The sequence below is a fragment of the Lactuca virosa genome, chromosome 6 (genome assembly GCF_052849685.1).
Source record: "Lactuca virosa cultivar CGN04683 chromosome 6, Lactuca_virosa_CGN04683_v6, whole genome shotgun sequence".
In the NCBI taxonomy this organism is placed as follows: Eukaryota; Viridiplantae; Streptophyta; class Magnoliopsida; order Asterales; family Asteraceae; genus Lactuca; species Lactuca virosa.
In genome coordinates, this window is record NC_136431.1 from 46,376,024 (window position 1) to 46,395,140 (window position 19,117).

Here is a 19,117-nt window from a genome sequence, read left to right on the forward strand (position 1 = left end):
TACAAGGAACATTTATGTAACATTGTAATATTCTATGTTTAATTATACCAATCAATCTACTACACCTAATTGGTTTTTTACTTTTCAAGTTCGAAGAATAGAAATATGCTAACGAAGACCATTAACATAAGTCATTTAGCAAAGTACTTGGTAAGATGTAACTACATAAATTTTTTGATTGCGTTGCAACACATAATTTAGAATGTATACTAGGGAAATCTTAAGGTCGTGCTTAGTATCGTCATTTGATATATAAGAAAACAATGTTTAGATGAAATTATGATTGACTAGGATAAGAGTTACTATCTTGATGTTATTGTTTTTATCCTTTTCAATCACATGTTACCTACAAAATGAAATCTAAACATTATTATTATACTTCATGACAAATCTATAAAAATTATTCCATTGTTTAATATCCAAGTGCGTAGAAAATATCCATTAAATATTACTCCCTCCGTCCCAAAATTATTGTCCAAAGACAAAAAAACACACAGATTAAGGAAGCATTAATTACCCTTAACTTTACACAATAAAATGACAGTTTTGTTCTTACTTTGCATTTAATGTTCCATTAAATGCTTACTTGATTAAGTAATAATGAAGGGGTATCTTGTTAAAATTGTTATTTATTTTTAGAAGTAGACTACTGTATTATTTTAAGACAAACCAAAAATGAAAGATGGACTATAATTTTGGGAATGAGAGAGTATAAGGGGGTGTTTGGCTTATCTTTTTGAGAGGCAAAAGTCCTTTTTGGAAAAGATAAAATATAAAAGATGTTTGGTAAAAGGATTTTAAAAGCTACTTTTGGATTTTTGATATAAAAAAAATGACTTTTTGGAAAAGTCAGGAAAACCTCAATTTTTGTAACTTTTCCAAAAATGACTTTTGTCTCTCAAAAAGATAAGTCAAACACCCTAAGTCTAACGTATTGGACCGGGGTGGTTGTTTTTTTACTTCATATCGGACCAGTAGATGAATGCAAAAGGAGTTTGACTGCACCTTAACTTAAAATTGAAACAAGATCCAACATTGATTGCATATTTGCATCTACAATATATCATTGAATAATAACCCATAATATTGATTACAAGAAAGATGATGCATCATAACTACTTTAATTCGCAAAAACATTGATCGAGGCACATGCACTAAACATCTGCAACATGGTCTCTATGCAACAAGCTAGACTACTGACATATTTTTCTTATAGAAGTAAGTTTATATATAACTCTTGCACTCCATAAAGACCATGCAACAAGTGAATAAAGAAAAGAGGACCAATTTTAGCTTATATAGGAAACCTCGTCCATGATTATTGGTGGTGGTCTAAGAGTTGCTTTTCATGTGAGGCTTGAAAAAGAAGTCTAATAAATGAATAGAGGAATTAACTAATGTTAGGGAAAAAAATTGATGAACAAGATTATTCATTTGACTTTATTGAAACAGATGCAATTAAGTTCAGAAATTTGACTTTAATCCGCTACCTAATGTTCGAATTCATCAGAATCAAGCTTTTGCTTACTTTGAATTCCAATTTCCCGTTTCATCATAAGCATCAACCTCTCTTCTATCATATTCTCTTTAGCCTCGCTTTCATCTACTTAACCATTAGAACCGTTGTCAGCAAAAAGAAAAGGTAATAATACCTTGAAATCGTTGTTGAAGATGACTATACCTTGATTCAGAGCAGGGCATGGCCGCTTCAATCTCGTTTTCTATAGAGAGATAAAGAGTAGAGTTTGGAGACATTATCCCCCAAATATAATGATTGAGCAAATTAAACATGAAATCGAACAAAATTAGATGAAAGAATAAGAAAGAAAGAGAGACCGGAGGAGCAAATCAGAGATATTATATTTGCCGGTATTTTGCGGAAGTAGCATATTCATGAACGTGAAGGGTTCTTTGGGAAAAGGGAGTATCGGTGGTGGTGGAGTACAGTATCTCTCTCTCAATCGAAGCGTGATGATTCATCTTCAAGCGTCGACCAGTGACCATGAGAATTAGATATATGTATGAACAGTTGTAGTGTATGCAAAAAGATGTCGTTCGAGTCTTTACCAATAAGGGTCTTCTGAGCCCAAATCTGCTATAAGGGGGCCAACACTTAATAATAGCAGGCTTAAAAGCCCAAAAACAGAAAAATAAATAAATAAATATAAAAACTATAAATGAGAAAAGAAAATGGAATGCTGAAATATATCCAAAAATCCTCCTAAATCCACGAAAATTCCTCGTTAAATCAAGAAAAATTCTCCTTTATTCCTCAGGTTCCCCCACCCCACTTTACTTAAAATCTAATAATGGTGGTTTATATGGAGGTTGAAGCAGGCAAGCAATCTTTGTGTGCTATGAAAAAGAGAGATATTATAGCGGTGGTGGATTAACTTAATGGAGATGTGAGAAATTAGTGGTGGAATATCTTGGGGAAGAAGCCTGGTCTTTGGGAAGACAACATAGTGTGCACGTGTAGGTAGATGTCCCAGAAGTTGGCACATATCATGAAGAATGCCATGGTGGAAGTGTGGAACATGTAACCGAAGACCCGACTGAAAAAGGATCCACTTTTGTCTTGATGCTCACCAAAAATCCCTATTAATCAATCTATAAACATAATAGTACAAGTATTTTATTCGATACTAAATAAAATTAAAAAAATTAAAAAAAAATTAAAAAAAAAAGCCTACAAAGATTCACAATGTTATCATTTCTTCATATCAAGATTTCCATATTTTCTTCAATTTATCACTTTTCACTTCTTCAATATTTTCCACAAAATTCTTCAAAATCTACAAGAAAATTTTAAAAAAAATGATCACTGCAAGAACACTCATAAAAATGCACATGTATATATTATGTAATATTCACATGTGATTGTATCTTTTAAGATTTAAATGTGAAATTCACAAGAAAATTTTAAAAAAAATAATTAACGAAGAACACTCCCACAAAATGCATGTGTGCATGTAGACGTAATTCATATGCGATTCACATGTGATTTACATGTGAATCACATGTAATTGATATTTGATTCACCTGTGATTTACATGTGATTAATATGTGAATTACATGTGAATCACATATAATTCATATGTGAATCACATGTAATTCATATGTGATTCACTTGTAATTTACATGTGAATAAAAAATTAATCATATATGAATTACATGTGATTTACATGTGAATCACATGTAATTCATATGTGAATGACATGTTATTTACATGTGAACCACATACAATTCAGATGTGATTCACTTATGATTTACATGTGAATCACAAGTGAATCATATGCGAATTACATGTGAATCAAATGTAATTCATATGTTATTTACATGTGATTCAAATGTAATTCAAATCTAGTTTACATGTTATTTACATGTGAATCACATGTAATTCATATATGATTCACTTGTGAATTACATGTGAATCACATGTAATTCATATGTGATTCACTTGTGATTTACATGTAATTCATATGTGAATTACATTTTATTTACATGTGAATAACATGTAATTCTTATGTGATTCACTTGTGATCTACATGTGAGTCACATGTAATTCGTATGTGATTCACTTGTGACTTATATGTGAATCACAAGTGAATCATATGTGAATTAAATGTGATTCACATATGATTCACTTGTGATTCACATATAAGTCACAAGTGAATCACATGTGATTTACATGTGAATCACACGTAATTCATATGTGAATTACATGTTATTTACCCACCAACTAATGCATATTTACATGTGATTCATATGTAAATTATAAATGAATCACATGTAACTCATATGTAAACTAAATCGCAAGTAGAGGGTAAAAATCAAACTAATAAAGACGTTGAATTTACAGTAACATGAAAGTCAGATTTAGATACAGATGTAAGCTATGGCATTGGAATTGGAATTCTGAATTTCGAAAGATGAAGGAATGTACCAAAATCTATTTGAGAAGCATCCAATCCAGCTCTTGAAATAGCCTTGGGTATAGCAAGCGTTGGGGTAGTAGTAAATAGCTCAGGTGCCTGCAAGTTACACAAAATTATCAAAATTCCACAAAATCCCAATTTTTTTTAAACATTTTGTAACATCCATAAAAATCATGCCAAATTTGAACTTTTAAAAACATTTAAAATCATTAAATTATTACAATTAATTTTCAAAATAGTATCACATTAGAGTTCCCAGAAAATAATAATCATAAATCGAGGAATTGTACGGTCACGTCTTCGCCTTCCCGCAATCATCTGAAGTACCTGAAACAATTATCGATAAATGTAAGCTCGAAGGCTTAGTGAGTTACCCCCAAAATACCAATGTCATATAATCATAACCATATCATATAAACATATAAGCAAACAGCATGCATATTGATCCTTCAGCCTGACTGGACCGCCTCGCAGGCCTTCAGCCTATCTGGACCGCTCTCCGAGCCTCCAGCACGTCTGAACCGCCTCGCAGGGCCTACAGCCTATCCGGACCGCTCGTCGGGCCTTCGGTCTGACTGAGATACCCTCCCGGGTCTGTAGTCTATCCGGACCGCCATGGGTATGTTGGCCTTCAGCACAAAGCAGGACCGCCTCAACCCAACCCCCAATCAAACAAACATGTGCACATAATATCATACGCTAGCATATATAACAGTCAAACCGATCTAACAGATCATCAATCATAACAACATCCTAAAACCAGGATACAGACCTAACCGGTCACTAGCATAGCATCATCCTATATACCAGGATACCGACCTAACCAGGTCACTAAGCATATCACCATCCTAACTACCAAGATGTAAATCAATAAGCATATTGTGCAATAAACCCAGATACAAATCCGATAAGGGCCGACATTGGTGCTTTAGACCCTGTTGATATAGTGAGGATAACTCACCTCACAACTGTCGCACTGAAGTGATAATCTCAAACTCTCGAATCACTGACACAAACTCCACAACCTATATTTACCATAAGACCATTTCCATAAATTTCCCAAATTACCAAATACCCCAGAAGTCAACTAGTCAATCCTTGGTCAAAGTCAAGGTCAACGGTCAAGGTCAACAGTCCATGTTGACCCGACTCATCGAGTGCAGTTCACCAACTCGTCGAGTCCTTCCTGAACTCGGGAAGTCGTGAAATCCCCGGTTGACTCGTCGAGTTTCCCCGCAACTCGTCGAGCTCATGCATGTCCAAATGTCGGGAAAACCCTAGCTGACTCGCCGAGTCACCCTACTGACTCTCCGAGTCCATGCAGAAGTCCTTGCACGACAATCTTCTTCGGACTCGTCGAGTTGACCATGCAACTCGTCGAGTCCCTTCAGTCTTTTCTCCATTCAGATGCTTTTTAAGCCATTCCAAAGCTCCATAACGTAGATCTAATCTCCTAAGGCATACTTCTTACGTAAAGTTACAAATTTTATGTACATGCAAGGTGCTAATGACTTAAATCAAGCTAAAGAAGAGGTTCTAGGCAAAGGAATTACACTAGCATGCTAAAGACTGGGACTTTATGATTGTAAGGGCCAAGATGAGCCTAGATCTGAAGTTGCAACTTCAGATCTTGGTTCATCACTCGAAATCTAGCACCAAATGCCAAAATGGCCCCAAAACTCAAATATAGAAGGATCTAGCTAGAAGAAGATCAAGGTAATGACTTGATACCTTTAAATGATGCTAAACTGGGGTAGACTTTAGATCCACACACGTTCCTTGCCTCAAACTTCTTGATCTTCAAGTTCCTCTCACCAAGATCCACCTTCAAATGCTTAAAACACACAAGTATGGAGAGAAAACGGCGATTTAGGGTTTCTGGACTCACAAGGGGCTATATAGGAGGCTAAGGGAGGCTAATGACCCTTTAAAGAGGGTGCAAAACCCCGAATATTAGGGTTTCATCCTCCAGCTCCAACTCGTCGAGTCGTGTCCTCCGACTCGGCGAGTTGGTCACTTAAGTTTGCGGTCCAAACGCGTTCCTACTCGACGAGTCAAGGCCTCCAACTCGTCGAGTAGACTTTTCAATATGGAAGAGTAAAGCTGAAAATTAATACCTGGGAGCCGGGGCGTTACAATTCTCCCCCACTTGAACTAGACTTCGTCCTCGAAGTCTGTTGCGGTGAACAACTCCGGATAATGCTCCCGCATCTCAGCCTCCGGCTCCCAATTCCACTCAGATCCCCTCCGGTGCTCCCATTGTACCTTTACCAAAGGTACTTCCTTGTTCCGTAGAACCTTCACTTTCCTTTCCAGAATGGCTATCGGCCTCTCTACATAATTCAGGCGCTCATCGACCTGTATATCATCTAATGACACCACCGCCTCCTCGTCCAGAACGCACTTTCGCAATTGCGAAACGTGGAAGGTACTGTGGATCTAACTAAGCTCCTCTGGTAACTCGAGTAAATATGCCACCTTGCCAACCCTGGAAATGATCCGAAACGGCCCAATGTATCGGGGACCCAATTTCCCCCTCTTCCTGAAGCGGATCACACCCTTCCAGGGTGAGACCTTCAGAAGTACCATGTCACCGACCTGAAACTCCAGCTCAGATCGACGTCGGTCGGCGTAGCTCTTCTGCCGACTCTGTGCGGTCTGCAGCCGTTATCTAATCTGTTGAATCATATCGGTAGTCTGCAGGACTACATCAGTCCGACCCATCACCCTGTGACCCACCTCACCCCAACAGGCTGGGGTGCGGCACCTCTGCCCATACAACAGCTCATACGGTGGAGCACCAATGCTGGAGTGAAAGTTGTTGTTGTAGGAGAACTCTACAAGTGGTAGGTAGGAGTCTCAGCTCCCACTAAAGTCAATAACGCAGGCTCTCAACATATCCTCAAGAGTCTGTATCGTCCGCTCACTCAGGCCGTCCGTCTGCGGATGATAGGCTGTACTGAAATGCAGTCGTGTGCCCAATTCCTCGTGGAACTTCTGCCAAAATCGGGAGGTAAACCGAACATCACGGTCTGAGATGATAGAGACAGGAACCCCATGGCGAGCGACAATCTCGCGTATATATACATCGGCCAGCTTCTCGGCCGATGAGCTCTCCCGAATGGGCAGAAAATGAGCACTCTTGGTCAATTGATCCACGACGAACCAGATAGCGTCGAACCCCTTCGTCGTCCTCGGCAACTTGGTGATGAAGTCCATCATGATCTGCTCCCATTTCCACATGGGAATCTCCAAAGGCTGCAGCTTGCCATGCGACCTCTGATGCTCGGCCTTGACCATCCTACAGGTCAAGCACCTCTCGACGTACCAAGCGATTTCTCGCTTCATGCACGGCCACCAGTAACTCAATCGCAAGTCCTTGTACATCTTGGTGGCCCACGGGTGAATAGAGAAGTGAGACTTATGAGCCTCCTCCAATATAGTCTGTCTGACCCCACCAAACATCGGAACCCAGACCCGACCGCAACGGGTCAATAATCCTCGTTTATCCTGCACAAACAGGGTGTTCTCACCCCAGATCCTCTCGAGTTTCCAGTTCTCCTGACGCATACCCTCAGCCTGGGCTTCCCTGATCAAGCCCACAAGTAGAGAATCTACTAAAATCCTTATGCATGTCACTGGAATAGAAGATCCGGCTGACTTGCGGCTCAGAGCGTCCGCAACCACATTCGCTTTACCTGGGTGGTAAAGGATCTCACAATCGTAGTCCTTGACTACATCTAACCATCTATGCTGTCTCATGTTCAGGTTCGGCTGATCCATGATGTGTCTCAGGCTCTTGTGGTCCGTGTAGATGGTACAGGAGACCCCATAGAGGTAATGCCTCCATATCCCGAGAGCGAATACCACCACCCCAACTCCAAATCATGTGTAGGGTGTAACGCCCGTAGATCCGGGCTAGTCAATTTAGAGACGATAAGCATCAAAAATGACTTTTTGATAGAAGATTATTTAGAATGAATAGTCTTAACTAAGTTGTAGTGGTCGTGACAAGGATTCCGGATATATAAAGAATGCCGAAATCCGATTTATAACGAAGAAGTTATGACCTGTCGAAGTTTCGCGACAGAACCAGCACGACACAACGTGACGTAAATAATGAATTTACGATAGAGCGATATTTGACCTTAGTGATCTAAACGAAAGTCGTAGAATACGTTAAACCGAGAGCGTGCATAAAAAGAACGTCTAAATCTGACTTCGTATGAGGAAGTTATGATTTTTCGAAATTTCGACTTAGCGGTATGCAGCCCAAAGTTCGAATATGAGATCGAGTGGTTTCTAGCCGAAACAATCTAAATGAGAATCGAAGATCTCGTCGATAGTAGTCCAACGGTAAAAAGACAGACGAAAACGGACGTCGGATGAAGGAGTTGTGAATTCCTAACGGAGTTTTCCTGTCCCGGCCTACTAAAAATAATATAATAAAAGTTAAAATCAAAATTAGCCGTCGGAGTCTAAACGAGAGTTGTAGAGCATAATCTCACATACGCGTGGATATAAAGAACGTCGAAAACGGAGCTCGTATGCGAAAGATATTAATTTTTGAAGTTCGGGGCGCGAACCCCGACACTTAGTTAGAGTTCACGACGTGAATACAGTGTTCACGACGTGAACTCAGTATTTATGACTTCTGGAGCCTGACAGACGCAAGTTGCGATGACACACCTAATGACTACTGAACTCACGACGTGAATATTTTAGATTCACGACGTGAATTCAGTATTTCAGCCCAATAAATAGAAATCGAAGGGCAGCCGATTTTGGTTGCTATTTTCTTACTCCCTCTCTCCCTATACCCTCTCTGGTCATTTTGAAGTACCCCCGAAGCCCCGATATCATCCCGAGACCCAAAGCAAGTCCCGACGCTCCGAAGATCCCGAGGAGAAAAGAGTTTCAAGCCGAAGCTCTGCCCGCGAGAAGCCGGTGTGTGAAGATATCCCGGATTCATCGAAGAATGCTACTTGAAGAGCCGTAGTGCTGTCCGAGCATCGTCTTAACAAGTGAGTGTGTAGTTACTTTCTTCTACCGCATAGATATGAAGTATTTGCTATGAAATATGTGCTACATGTTTATATATTGTTTGTTTACTTGATATGGATGTTGAATGAATGTTTTATATAGCTTTTTAAATGATTTAAACTATATATGTAATTTACATCTGCAAATATGTTGGGTAGAACATGGGTAGATGAAAGAGTTGGTGTGTGAGGAAAGATGAGTTTGAGGATGAGACGAAAGATAATATAGATCATGAGATGAGGGTGACAAGTGAAAAATGAGTGAAACCTTTACCCAAACGATGGCCCCCCGTCATTCAGCAGAGTAGGGATGACAACCACGGACTATTCTAGACAGTCCAGTTGAACACTAGCAAGCTCGCAACTTGTAGGTGTTGTGGACTTGATGTTCACCGGTGTACTCTAAAAACCCTGGCAGCTATAGATTTAGTGCCTTATATAAATACGATGGTAGCTATGGATTTAGTACTGTGTAGATGAACCTTGGTAGCTATGGATTTAGTACTGTGTAGATAAACCTTGGTAGCTATGGATTTAGTACTGTGTAGATGAACCTTGGTAGCTATGGATTTAGTACTGTGTAGATGAACATTGGCAGCTATGGATTTAGTGTTTGTTATAGGAACCTCGGGCAGCAATGGACTTTGTGCCAAATCCTTAGGTCAATCCTTAGGAATGAGTGAATAAAGGATAATTGATTCTTACGGTAAATCCTTAAGAAATAAAGAATATAATGGGGATGGGTAATTGGGTTGATTGTTTGATGATTAAATATAATAATTATATTATTGTGGGTTGAAAACCCTATATGCTCACCAGACTCCCAAGCCTGACCCACTCAGTTTCCTTTGAATTACAGGTAGTGGCACAAGAGCATAAGTTGGTTGACAAGACGAGAGATTTTGGATTATAGACCAGTAGTTATAAATAAATGTTGTAAGGTCTATTTTGTCCTGTTTATGCTTTTGGTCTGTATCGGAACATAACATCCCAAGATTTTGTTATTTAATGAAAATACACTTATTCAAGAAAAGTTTTGATAGATTCTTATCATATTTTGTTTTGGGAACAAATTCCACAACTCTTTTAATCAAAGGATTACTCTGATTTTATAAAACAAAGCATAAACAAATCGGTCTTTTCTGGCCGTGAAAATTGTGGATGTCACAGTTAGTATCAGAGCATTAATTTAAGCGAACTAGGAATATGGATTTATTTCTAGACTTAAACTTAGAATGCTAAGCGATGATTGTGAGATGAGTGTTTACCATATTTTAAGACACGATCACTAGTATATTTAGGAAAGAAGCCTAAAATGCTTTTATGTGCTAAATGTTATATGTTTGCCATATATGATATTATTTGTCCGGGTCTATGGTTTGTTGCCAACCGGATCTGGAAACCTTATGTGTTTAGGATTCTAAGTGTATGACTACGGTATTAGAACTAGCATGTAAACGTTTCGGAGTGATAAGGAGATTTATACGTCTATCGTAAATAAAGCTTTCTTATCTTAAATTCTCGCCCGGTGCACCGAACGTCTGTTTGGGTGTACAAAACGTTATGATGAAGACTCGTAGAGAATTGAGTAGATGGAGGAAATGAAAGGATTATGATAGTGAATGACACCTATCGGAAGATATCGTAAGAGGGGTATCTTGCCCTTAGAATATGTCTGATAAAATAACAGAACATTTAGAGGAGTACGGTACGTCTGAAGTACACCTTCGATTGGCAGGATGATGGAATGATTGGTGTAATTCTTGAAGTTGTCCCATAATCTGGAATTTCCATCACTAACCGAGTTGAAGTAGAATTGATGATTGAAGATATGCATGGAATAAGTCCTAGTAGAGTCTTGGAAAAATTTTATGATTAATTAGACACATTCGTATGTGTTAAATTGTTTGGTGATTTTAGGACTTGGGGACTGCGAGACAATACTTGAGACGATTATGAGTAGGTGTGAATAGTAGTAGAGATCTATACTACTGGAAGCACAGGACTCACGTTTGGATCAGGGAAAGTCACAAGGTTACCAAGAAGCTAGTGATTGATTCTGTTTTTATTCAAGTATGTCGTTACCATCGTTTCGGTAATGAATCAGAAGATGAATGTTAATCTGACCTAAGTGGTCATATCAAAATGAGTCCGACTATGATGAGTTTGTTACGTGGTTCAGAGAACCAAGTTCGATGTAGCATCTAACTTAAGCCGGAAGATTGAAATCAAAGCGATCAATTGTATTGCGCTCGTTGTTAAAGAAGTTAGTAGCTAGAAATGCTACATGCTAAAATGTGATTATATCACATTAGAATTGAAGGAAAGTATATTCCATTCTGGAATTTGACTCTAAGAGACTTAAGTCTAAGCATTGCATCATACGATGAGAGATCATTAGAGCATGACCCATCGATCTGTTACAATAGATAAAGGAAAGTACTTATCCTAAGAAGAAGAAGGAGTCCTCAATAAGGATTTATTTTGTAACTCGTAGGTTACGATTGAAAGTCCAACATAGCACGAGGAGCAGGTGCAAAATTGAGCATCGCCTGCGGTCAAGAAGTCCAAGAGTTAGATACTCATTCGAAGAAACATAGAAGTTACGATTATTACCTAGGATGAATAGATAACGTATGGAATCATTATACAAGTCCTATTTTCGTTGATGATTCCGGGACGTAATCATCCTAAGGGGGAGATAATTGTAACGTCCGTAGATCCGGGCTAGTCAATTTAGAGACGATAAGCATCAAAAATGACTTTTTGATAGAAGATTATTTAGAATGAATAATCTTAACTAAGTTGTAATGGTCGTGACAAGGATTTCGGATATATAAAGAATGCCGAAATCCGAGTTATAACGAAGAAGTTATGACCTGTCGAAGTTTCGAGACAGAACCGGCACGACACAGGGCGACGTAAATAATGAATTTACGATAGACCGATATTTGACCTTAGCGATCTAAACGAAAGACGTAGAATACGTTAAACCGACAGCGTGCATAAAAAAGAACGTCTAAATTTGACTTCGTATGAGGAAGTTATGATTTTTCGAAGTTTCGACTTAGCGGTATGCGGCCCAAAGTTCGAATATGAGATCGAGTGGTTTCTAGCCGAAACAATCAAAATGATAATCGAAGATCTCGTCGATAGTAGTCCAACGGTAAAAAGATAGAAGAAAACGGACGTCGGATGAAGGAGTTGTGAATTCCTAACGGAGTCTAAACGAGAGTTGTAGAACATAATCTCACCTACGCGTGGATATAAAGAACATCAAAAACGGAGCTCGTATGCGAAAGATATGAATTTCTGAAGTTCGGGGAGCGAACCCTGACACTATGTTAGATTTCACGACGTGAATACAGTGTTCACGACGTGAACTCAGTATTTATGACTTCTGGAGCCTGACAGACGCAAGTTGCGATGACGCACCTGATGACTACTGAACTCACGACGTGACTATTTGAGATTCACGACGTGAATTCAGTATTTCAGCCCTATAAATAGAAATCAAAGGGCAGCCGATTTTGGTTGCTATTTTCTTACTCCCTCTCTCCCTATACCCTCTCTGGTCATTTTGAAGTACCCCCGAAGCCCCGATATCATCCCGAGACCCGAAGCAAGTCCCGACGCTCCGAAGATCCCGAGGAGAAAAGAGTTTCAAGCCGAAGCTGTACCCGCGAGAAGCCGGTGTGTGAAGATATCCCAGATTCATCGAAGAATGCTACTTGAAGAGCCGTAGTGTTGTCTGAGCATCGTCTTAACAAGTGAGTGTGTAGTTACTTTCTTCTACCGCATAGATATGAAGTATTTGCTATGAAATACGTGCTACATGTTTATATATTGTTTGTTTACTTGATATGGATGTTGAATGAATGTTTTATACAGGTTTTTAAAGGATTTAAACTATATATGTAATTTACATCTGCAAATATGTTGGGTAGAACATGGGTAGATGAAATAGTTGGTGTGTGAGGAAATATGAGTTTGAGGATGAGACGAAAGATGATGTAGATCATGAGATGAGGGTGACAGGTGAAAAATGAGTGAAACCTTTACCCAAACGATGGCCCCCCGTCATTCAGCAGAGTAGGGATGACAACCACGGACTATTCTAGACAGTCCAGTGGAACACTAGCAAGCTCGCAACTTGTAGGTGTTGTGGACTTGATGTTCACCGATGTACTCTAAAAACCCTGGCAGCTATAGATTTAGTGCCTTATATAAATACGATGGTAGCTATGGATTTAGTACTGTGTAGATGAACCTTGGTAGCTATGGATTTAGTACTGTGTAGATAAACCTTGGTAGCTATGGATTTAGTATTGTGTAGATGAACCTTGGTAGGTATGGATTTAGTACTGTGTAGATGAACCTTGGCAGCTATGGATTTAGTGTTTGTTATAGGAACCTCGGGCAACAATGGACTTTGTGCCAAATCCTTAGGTCAATCCTTAGGAATGAGTGAATAAAGGATAGTTGATTTCTTACGGTAAATCCTTAAGAAATAAAGAAGATAATGGGGATGGGTAATTGGGTTGATTGTTTGATGATTAAATATAATAATTATATTATTATGGGTTGGAAACCCTATATGCTCACCAGACTCTCAAGCCTGACCCACTCAGTTTGCTTTGAATTACAGGTAGTGGCACAAGAGCATAAGTTGGTTGACAAGACGCGAGATTTTGGATTATAGACCAGTAGTTATAAATAACTGTTGTAAGGTCTATTTTGTCATGTTTATGCTTTTGGTCTGTATCAGAACATGACATCCCAAGATTTTGTTATTTAATGAAAATACACTTATTCAAGAAAAGTTTTGATAGATTCTTATCACATTTTGTTTTGGGAACAAATTCCGCAACTCTTTTAATCAAATGATTACTCTGATTTTATAAAACAAAGCATAAACAAATCGGTCTTTTCTGGCTGTGAAAATTGTGGATGTCACATAGGGTATCTCGTCTCATGCGACTTCAGCTGTCGCGATGCATAAGCTATCACCCGTCCCCTCTGCTTGAGGACCGCTCCTAGTCTCGTGATGGATGCATCACAGAACACCACAAAATCCTCAACTCCCTCCGGAAGAGTCAATACTGGAGCCTCGCATAGTCGCTGTCTGAGGGTCTCAAATGCCCTCTGCTGCTCGGGGTCCCACCGGAAATTCACCGCCTTCCTCGTCAGACGAGTGAGAGGTACTGCAATCTTGGAGAAATTCTGTATGAATCTCTGTTAGTACCCTGCTAATCCCAAGAATCTCCTGATGTCTGAGGAAGATTTCGGAACCTCCCACCGCATTATCGCCTCGGTTTTGGTTGGATCGACCAAAATTCCCTCCTGGTTAACGAGGTGTCCTAGGAACTGGACCTCTCGTAACTAAAGCTCACACTTCGAGAACTTGGCATAAAGCCGTTCCTGCCTCAGAACTCTCAATAACTCTCGCAGATGCTCCTCATGCTACTCTCGGGTCTTGGAATACACCAAGATATCGTCGATGAATACTATGATCGAGCGATCGAACTACAACTCGCTGACCCTCGCAGTCGATCATGGCACCGAACGATTAAGCCAGTCCATATCCACTATCACACATACATCCTGTGACATCCCCATTTTCACGGCCAGAAAAGACCGGTTGTGTTTATGCTTTATAAAAATCAAAGTACCTCTTTTAATAAAAATGTTGCGGAATTTTTTCCCAAAAAACATGATAAATACGTTATCAAAGCATTTCCAAAGAAATGTATTTTTATCCATTTTAAAACATTTGGGATGTCATCGTCAATACAGAAACATAAGCATAAACAGAACTTACATTCATTTACACTAGTGATCTACATCTCTTTTAAATCCATCAGTGTAAAGTAGCTTCCAATCGACACCTGTGATACAAATAAGCATGAGTGGGTCAGGTTGGGAAACCTGGTAAGTACATAGGGTTTTCAACCCACATTAATATAATTATTATGTTAAAAATCAAACAATCAACCCAATTACCCATCCCATTATCTTCTTTACTCTTAATAATCTACCCTAAGATTCAGCTATTCCTCGTTCATTCATTCCTAAGGAATATCCTAAGGAATCGGCACTAAGTCTGCATAGTCGCCAAGGTTTATCTCGTTTATTGACAGTATCGTTTTCGAGAGTCCACTCGTAATACATGTCAATGGGTTTTTAGAGTACACCGGGTGAACACATCGTTCACAACACCTACAGGTTGCGAGCCTGCTAGTGTTCCACTAGACTGTCTAGAATAGTCCGTGGTTGTCATCTATACTCTGCTAGATGACGGGGCCATCGCTTGGGTCATCGATTGGCTCATCGTTTGACTCATCGTTTTGGCTCATCGTTTTGGCTCATCGCTTTGGATCATCGTTTTGGCTCATCGCTTTGGCTCATCGCTTAGGTCATCGCTTCGCACCATATTTTATCACTCATATATCATCGCTCATCATTCATCTCATCTTTCATCGCTCATCATTTATCTCATCTTTCATCGCTCATCATTTATCTCACCTCTAATCTACCCATGTTTTACCCAACACATTTTGTAGATATAAAATACATATACATTTTAGATCATTTAAAACATGTATAAAACGTTTCATCCAGCATAGACTTCAAGTATTCAGACAGTATACACACATAGCACGTAATTTATATAAATACTTCATATCTATGTGTAAGATGAAAGTAACTATGCACTGACTTGATTAGGTGGTGATATTATAACGACACTTACATAACTCATAATAATAGCCTAAATAATTATTATAAGGTCCTAATAATGTTACTATAATTAAATAAAAGCTATATAAAAATAGCGTAGGCATAACTCACTTATATTGGACTTTAGCGAAGAACCGGGCTCTGCGCGGGCAGAACTTCTGAGCCGAATGCTCTTCTTCTCGGAGCCTTCCGACACTCCAGGACTCGCCTCTAGCACTTAGGAAGTGCTAGGGAAAGGAAGAAATGACTTGGGGGTAATGGGAGAGAAATAGGATGAAAGGTGTGAAGAAAATGGGAGATTTGCGCCTCTATTTATAGGCTGCCAGCACCGAGTACGCTGAGCGTACTCAAGAATTACGCTGAGCGTAATGGGTTTTTAAGGGTTACGCTAAGCGTACTCAAAATTACGCTGGGCGTAATGTGCCACGTGTCGCGATCTCATGCAAATCCGTGGGGAAGAAGTTGTGGCCCAGATTGTGCCACGTGTCACTCGCAGATTACCCCAAAAACTAATTATCTTCTAAAATCCGTAACTTTCGCATACGAGCTCCGTTTTCGACGTTCTTTATATCCACGCGTAGGCGAGACCGTACTCTACACCTTTCATTTAGACTTTGTTAGCTAATTTTGAATTTATTTTTAAAGTTATATTTCTAACAGGCCGGGACAGGAAAAGTCCGTTAAAAATTCATAACTTCTTCATCTGACGTCCGTTTTCGTCTGTTTTTTTATCGTTACGCTACTATTAATCAGATCTTCGATTCTCGTTTAGGTTGTGTCGGCTAATAACCGCTCGATCTAATACTCGAACTCCAGGCTGCATACTGCTAAGCCGAAACTTCAAAAAATCATAACTTCCTCATATGAAGGCTAAAAAGTCCTCTATCGTAAATTCACTTTTTACGTCTCCCGGTGCCGTGCCGGTTCCGTCGCGAAACTTCGACGAGTCATAACTTCTTCGTTATAACTCGGATTTCGGCGTTCTTTATATGTACGGAACCCTTGTAACATATACTACCACTTGGTTAAGATTACTTCTTATAAATAATCTTCCATCAAAAAGTCATTTTTGACGCTTATTGTCTTTGAATTGACTAGCCCGAATCTGCGGGCGTTACACATCCCTCATGGGAATCGGAATCAGGTCTATCGAAAAAGATACTCCGAGAATCTCCAATACGCAACCCCGATATACCGAAGAAGCGGACACTCTAACTCTCCCACTGGCAACCCGAACTCCCTACTAAAAGTCTGAGAAACAAACGACCGACTCGCCCCCGAGTCAAATAATACCAAAGCAGGTAAGGAGTTCACTAAAAACGTACCTAATCACAGGTACAACATATAAATATAAAACAGATATAATTAATAAGATAAGGGATAGAAACATACCAACTACCACATCCGGTGCTGCTCTGGCCTCCTCGGCTGTAAGCTGGAAGGCGCGTCCCTGGGCCCTCGGGGGCACTACTCGACCCCGACTCCCGTCAGTAATCCTCAGTGTAGCCGACGTTGGAGCCTGCGTCGGCCTGGCTGCGAGCTGTGGACAGTTGGTCTTCACGTGACCAACCTGATGATAGTGGTAGCAGATCCTCATATCCTGAACCGGGGCTGTCTGGCGACAATCCTTCGCATAATGCCCCTCCCTGCCGCATTTGCGGCACGCACTGCTAAACCTGCAGACCCCCGAGTAACCCTTCTCGCACTTGCCACAAGTGCGGCCCTGCTGTTCCCCTGGTCTGGAATCAGCGGTCTTAGACCGCTTCGGCGCCGGCTGTGACTGTGTCGGGGCCTGCCGCTGCTCCCTCATCCGCAGCTCAAGCTCCAACTCATGCCGCCTAGCGGCCTCCTGTAAATCTAGAAGCGTATCACAACGCTGGGTCGCCACAAACTAACGGATGTCAGTCTTGAGCATGCTCAGATAACGTGTCATCTGAGCCTGCTCAGAAGCAAACTCCGGGCAGAACATCGCCCTCTCCGTGAACATACGGGTGATCTCCGTCACCGTATCACCATCCTGTCTCAGCTCCAAGAACTCTTAAGCTAACCGTTCCCGCTCGACCCGTAGGATGTAGCGAGTGCGGAACATATCCCTGAACTACTCCCAAGTAACCGCAGCTCTCTGATCATCAGTGTAAGATCCAGTCATCAACCTCCACCAGTCCTTTACCCCAGACCTCAGCGGGTTCAGGGCACATCTGACCTTCTGGTCAGTAGGACATGAACATGTGAAGAAGCACCCCTCCATATCATATAACCACCTCATAGCCTTGATGGGATCCTGAGTCCCATCAAAAGTAGGGGGTTTCATGTTGTCGAAGTCCCGATACTGAAAAGCCCGACCGGCTCCTAACCCTGCCGTCGATACATCTGTTGTAGCTGCTGCGGCAGCCGCCTCAGTGAGGGCTGCATATCGATCATCAAATTACTCCACCATAGCGGTCTTGATAGACCCAAACATCTCCGGAAACTAAGCCCGAAACATAGCAGCAACCTCATCATGCAGGATCTCCCGGATCCTGTCATCCATCTCATCTGGCCTCATCTGGCCGCTAGTGGCGGGCACTGTCGACGCCTCCTGTCCGCCCTCTCCTGATCCTGACCTGGATCCAGTCACGAATCCTCGTGTAACCACCATGCTGTAAACATACCAAAAAGATATCAGATATTCAACATAACAATCCAGGAACCAACTCCCAACAAAACCCTAGGGGTTGTGACTTCCTTGCTGCGCGTATGGGTCTTATGCTTTCAGTAGTACGGGCCCATACTACCTTCCACACCTACCCATATTTGCCTCAAGTGTCATCACAACGCCCTAAAACTATACATAAGTATGGCATACGCTCAGTCCTCACTCCTAGAGGAAGGCTAAATATCTCATAATCGGCGGACTCATCCCAAACAACCTACTCATCCATGAAACTTCCACCAACCCTGCAGCACTCGTGTATGCTAGCCATACATAACGCTAGACCCTATAGACTTTCGAATACCCGATCCTACCCTAAGCCCTTCATCAAACAAGAACAGGAAATAAGGCCAAACCAAACATTCTCAGACTATAAGATCTTAATTATGTACAGTCGTAATGCATACACTAAGCAACTACAGTAATGATGTCAATTCCATATGAGGCAAACCCTAGGCTATCAGTCATCATATAATCAGGTACTTCTATCATGGAATTCCTGAAGATCCCTAGCCTAGTACTAACATGATGTTCTAACATATCACATAATCAAATATCCGCAAGGTATTTTGGGGTCTATCCGCGTGCTTCGGCTGATCGTACACTTGCATCCTCCTTTATTATTTTGAAAACATTTTAAGAAAATCATTTTAAAATCTTGTCCTCGGTTTGAGACTGGAGACACGCGAGTGTTTCCTCCAATTCAC

General features: G+C 40.6%; 1 long non-coding RNA gene across 1 annotated transcript; it reads right to left on the reverse strand.

The window, feature by feature from the left end:
* Positions 1-1,046: 1,046 nt before the first annotated feature.
* Positions 1,047-2,017, reverse strand: LOC145121044 (uncharacterized). Its single transcript, XR_013714474.1, has 2 exons — positions 1,682-2,017; positions 1,047-1,603 (listed from the first exon to the last, which is right to left on the reverse strand). It is a non-coding gene; the product is annotated as an uncharacterized LOC145121044 (long non-coding RNA).
* Positions 2,018-19,117: the final 17,100 nt, after the last annotated feature.